Source organism: Quercus robur, chromosome 12 (assembly GCF_932294415.1).
Source record: "Quercus robur chromosome 12, dhQueRobu3.1, whole genome shotgun sequence".
In the NCBI taxonomy this organism is placed as follows: domain Eukaryota; kingdom Viridiplantae; phylum Streptophyta; class Magnoliopsida; order Fagales; family Fagaceae; genus Quercus; species Quercus robur.
In genome coordinates, this window is record NC_065545.1 from 30,186,568 (window position 1) to 30,192,567 (window position 6,000).

Below are 6,000 nucleotides of genomic sequence, written 5' to 3' on the forward strand. Positions count from 1 at the left end.
TCCCTTTTGCTAATCTGGTTGTGCCAGAGGAATTATCTTGGAGAGCCTTAGCACGTGCCAGTGCTTTCTTTCCCTTGACCGAACCACTTAAGTTGGGCTTGAGAACATATTTCTCTTTTCCAAGCCCAATCCGACCTGTGCCTTTCTCCACACCCAGGCTTCCTAGGCTTCTCTCATTTTTCCTTATGAACCCAAGCGTTGGGCACCTACACTATCCGCTACAAAGAGCTAGCCAAGAGAGGCCCATTTAGCTCCCTATTGGGCGATAGCTTCTGCTTCACATCCTTCTCTGGCCCATTGTTGTGGCTGGGATGTGCATTGCCCATGTTACTCATTACCTAACTTCTATTCCTCTCATGACCACGTCTTGGTTGTTCCTGAACCTGATCCATGGATGTCCTACCATTCATCAAATTTTTTTGTCCCATTGCGCATACGCATCACCACTACCTATGGCCCGTACGTACCATCTGTTGCCTCCTCTTTCGCACTCCCACTCACACTCTCGTTGCTGGCTTGTCCTTTCTGTACCTTGTCAGGAACATGCGTCTTGCATGGAGAGGAAGGCACGCTCCCTTCAGCCTTTGCCTCTGTTCTTTCAGATGATGACTTTTGCCGGATAATGTACGGGCAGGACTCTTTCAGGTGACCCACTCTTCCACACCCAAAGCAGAGTTTTTGAATACCCTCATAGCAATTAGATTGTTCAAACTTCCCTATCAGGATTACCGTAACCAAAGGTTTGTTTATATCTATCTGCAAACAAATTCTAGCGAATTTTCCTTTGGTTTCAGTGGCTGTATGCGTATCAATTCTAAGTACATTGCCAATAGACTTGCCAATTTGATGCAAGGCTTTCGCATTGTAATACTCAATGGGCAACTCATTAAGTCTAATCCAAACTGCCACCAAAAAGACATTAGCCGTCGTCGGACGAAAATTTGGTTCCCACAGTCTAATGGAAAGAAAATGCTCTCCAATAAACCATGGTCCCTTCCTAAGGATATTTTCGTAGTCTTCCTTGAGCGATAGCCGAGTAAGGAAGTATCCCTGTCCTAGGCCTACGCAGTCCAGCCTCCCCGCCGGCTTCCACATTGTTAGGAGCTTATTTTGGATGAAGTTAAAGCCCACAAACCTGCCGTAAACCTTCACAATGAGAGCTCGTGTCCAAGGACAACAAATCTCATTCTTGAGATCCTTAGAAAATTTCACTGCTACCAGTCCTTCTCAGAGATTTTCCACCTCGTCTTCCGAATCTATATCATCCTCCATAGAGTCTTCGAAGCTAAAGGCCTGGGTGTAGGCACCCGGAACCTTACCCACCAATTTGTCCTTAAAAGTTCATGTCTGATTCCAAGAGCCATTGCTACGTGACGATAAGGGCATATCCAAGCCTTCTTGGAAACCTGCATGGCCAACATTCTTCACTTTTTTGTTACTACATGTGAGTTCCTCTTGCTCTTCAGTTGAGAGCATGAGAGAGCAAGAGGTTTCCATATTCTGTAGGGTTTGTATTAATAGCTTGAATAACCTATAGGCAATCCCCTTCAAAACAAGCTTGGAATAAAAATAGCTCATTTACCAAAGTCACAGCCCGACTAGCAGTAAGAGCTTATGCATGCTCCACAGATTGAGGCAAAGCTATCTTTTGACTCGAAGCTCCCATTATATTTCCTGAGCAATCCCTAACTACCACTCCAAGTCCAGCCATATCACTGTTATCAAACAGAGCCGCATCAAAATTTCCTTTGTACATACCCACTAGTGGCGGCGACCATTTGACATGAGGAGCACGTATTGTTGGCTGGGAGGCTATTTGTGAATATCTAAGAACTCCACCACCAATTCTTTGGCTCTGCGACCGATCTCATGGGGTTGGAGCTCCCTAATTCTGCTCCTTCGTTGTCCAAGCAATTGTCGAGAAGAAAGCAACTGAGAAGCATGATCCTTGCTCGAATATGGTTTCAAGTAAATCCATGAAAGTTCTATACGTGGTCTGATACAATCGAGAAAAGCAAGGTTCCGATTCCCAGACCGATTTGGATTGGTCACAAAGCCATAGAGTATGCATAATCGTTTCCTGATGATCATCACAGAGGGAGCATGTCTCATCCACTAGGATTTTCCAACGCGCCAGATTTTGTCTCGAGGGGAGTAAGTCCTTTGCTGTTTGCCAAATGAAATGTTTGATTTATTGGGGAGCTCTAATCTTCCAAATATGCTTCCAAACCATTGAACACTCACCACCAGATGAGAAAGGAAAGCTATTTACGACCTCTGTATCAAGCAACCGATAAGCAAACTTAACCAAGTAATTTCCATTCAGAGACAAGGGCCACACCAGGACATCCTTATTGCTCACGGCACTCACATATATCTTCTTGATCAAATCAACTTCCCAGGGGTAGAAAAGATCCTGTAATAGCTCAATATCCCAGAGTTTGGTATTGGGATAAAAGCGATCACACACCTTTTCTACCGATGCACCATTCCTAGGCGAGACCACTCTTCTCTGTCCAGGATCCGGCAACCATCTATGGTTCCAAATATCCACCATCCGACCATCCCCCACTCTCCAAATTGCTCCCTTTTGAATCACACCTCTGGATTGTAGAATACTCCTCCATGCATAGGAGCATTTCAAAGGCACCAAGGCATCCAAGATACTTCCCATTGGGAAATATTTAGCACCAAACACTTTGTATAGAAGTGTTTCATTCTAATGAAATAACCTCTAGACTTGCTTTACAAGCATCGTCATGTTAAAATTTTGGATATCACGAAAACCCATACCCCTGACAGATTTTGATGAACATAAGGTACTCCACTTCACCTAATGGATCTTCTTTACCTCACCCTGCCCCCACCAAAACTTTCAGATCATCATCTCAGTATCTTTGCATAGGCTAACCGGTAACTTAAAAACACTCATAGAATATGCCAGAATTGATTGGAGCACCGCCTTTATCATGACCTCCTTTCTCGCTTGAGAGAGTAGCTTTTCTTTCCACCTTTACATTTTTTACCATATTCTTTCTTTGATCTGAGTAAAGCAGGCTTTCTTCTCCCTACCTATAAAGGAGGGTAAACCTAGGTACTTCTCATAATGTTGGATTGCCAGAAGACCAAGAGACACTTTGATTGCTTCTTGAGCGGCATCATCCGTGTTCCTGCTAAAGAAAAGGGTAGTCTTATCCTTGTTCACCATTTGGCCTGAAGTAACTTCATAGGCAGCCAATAATTCTTTTATTTTTGTCACACTTGGCCAAAGTAGACCTACAAAATAATAAGCTGTCATCCGCAAAAAAGAGGTGAGTAAGCTTCGGGCCTCGTCTATAGATAGAGAAACCATGAATATGACCATCATTAGCAGCCTTTCTAAAAATTTCATTTAGGCCTTCCGCACAAAAGAGAAAAAGATAAGGAGATAGTGAGTTCCCCTGTCTTAAACCTTTAGTTGGAACAATCATTCCCTGTGGCTCACCATTCACTAGGATACAGTAGGATATAGTGGAAATACATTCCATAATCAAGGCTACCCATGAGTTCTGAAAACTCATCTTCAAAAGAATTTTCTCCAAAAAAGCCCACTCTACTCGGTCATAAGCTTTGCTCATATCTAGCTTTAAAGCCATGAAACCTGTCTTCCCCGAGCAACCAATTTTTATAAGATGCAAAGATTCAAAAGCAATCAAAACATTGTCAGTAATCAACCTGTCAGCAATAAAGGCACTTTATTTTTCTAAGATGATACTATTTAGATAAGGTTTAAGCCTATTAGCAATGACTTTACTGACAATTTTATAAATCACATTACATAAACTTATTGGTCTAAACTTAGAGACTCTTTCTGGGTTTTTTACTTTTGGAATTAAATTAATAAAAGTATGGTTTATGGATTTTAGAATAAAGCTAGAGTTAAGACAAGAGAGAACAGCTTGAGTAATATCCATACCAACTTCAGACCAATATGTCTGATAAAAGAAGGGAGGCATACCATTCGGTCCAGGAGCTTTTAAAGGAGCCATATCTTTTATTGCTATCTTTACCTCCTCTGCCTTATAAGGTGCTGTGAGAGTTGTGTTCATCTCACTAGTAACTACTTCCTGCACCCCATCCAAAACACTAACAAGATTATGTGGGTTGGATGTTGTAAAGATTCCTGCATAAAAATCAACAAGCATTTTCTAAAAAATAGCTTCCTCTGATTGCCAAACTCCATTAGCATCCCTAAGCCCCTTAATAAAATTCCTATGCTTCCTCTGAGTAGCTGTCCTATGAAAGAACTTTGTATTCTTATCCCCACTCTTAATCCATTAAACCTGAGATCTTTGGTGCCACATTTGCTCTTCTTTGTCATATAGTTTATTCAACTCTGACTTCAATCTTGACACTTCTTGATAATTATCCTGTTTGACCGATATCTCCTTTGCCTTTCATAACAACTCCTTGGTCTGCTGAATCTGCTTTTTGACATTACCAAAAAGATCTCGACTCTACTTCTTCAATTGTTTCTTGCATCTTTTCAACTTCTTTGCTATGGTGAACATAGGGGTGCCGTCTTCTTCTTGATGTGCCTAAGCTCTGGAGATCGTGTTGCCACAAGTCGGGTTCATCACCCACATCGCTTCAAACCGAAACAGTTTTCACTTCCATCCTTGGCTTTCCCCGTTCGGATCAAGAGCTAGTAGGAAGGGCCTATGGTCCGAAGTAAAACAATTCAGGTGTTTTACTCTTCTTGTGGGATATCTTGCTAGTCATTCATAATTAGCAACACCTCTATCTAGTCACTCCAAAATCCATTCTCCTCTCCGACGTCCATGCCAAGTAAACTCTGGTCCCGAATACCCCATATCAACAAAGCCCCACTTATCAAGAACATTTAGGAAAGACTACATGAGATTGTGAGAATGTGGTACTCCTCCACTTTTATCCACCACCTCTAATAACTCGTTGAAATCTCCAAAGCAGCAACATGGAAGCTTCGGCTTTGAATTCAACATTTGTAACATATTCCACTTGTCAGTTCTTCTACTTGTCTTAGGTTCACCGTAGAACCTGGTTAAACGCCACGCATTCTCTGTTCCTCCTTGCATAATAGCATCAATGTGGTAGTTCGAGAAGCTATCCACCTAAACAACGTCTTCATCTTTCCATAAGAGGGCCAATCCACCACCCCAACCATTGCTAGGGACAGTGAAACAACCATCAAACCTTAACCGACAACGAACCCATTCCATCCTCTCTATATCTAACCATGTTTCCGACAAAAACACGATCACAGGGACTTTGTGCTTGTACGATGTCTACAAGCTCCTGAATTTCATGACGGTTCTTAAGCCGTCGGCAGTTCCATGCTAAAAGATTCATTGGTTTTGGTGGAGCTGGGACCAACCTCCACCAATGACATTAAGCCAGACTTAGCCACTTTCTTCTTAACCCCTCTGTCTCCCCATCTTCTATGTCTTCATCCCTAGAAGCCTTTTTTGATAATATTGATAAGTGTTGTCTAGTGGGCTCACCTCTGTTTTGTTCTCTACGTACTCAGCTTTTTTCCCTTTTCTTTTACTGCAACCCAATTAGAGATTAAGCCCAAAGTACCAGGCCCATTAAACCCTGCTCCGCTAACGGCCTCAGATGGATTTTGAACTCACCAGCACCATATTTGCCCCCTTTTACTCCCACGTTATCAAATTTGGTAAGCTCATTATCAATCTCCTCTAACTCCTGAAATAACCCAGTTTGAGCATCTTTGGCCAAATTCAAAATGCCCAAGCTAGATGGGATAACTTCCATGTTATTAGGACTTTCCATATTGGTACCCTGATTATGTGGACTTTCCAATCTTGTATCAAGGTCAACCACCGGGTTTGATTGATCTCCGGTGACCTCACGGTACTGATTAGCCTCCTATCTATCCATTGGATCATTTTCTCCACCTAATCCCGATTCGTACTTCTCCCTGACCCTATTCTCATGCATTCCGAATTCTTCCTAACC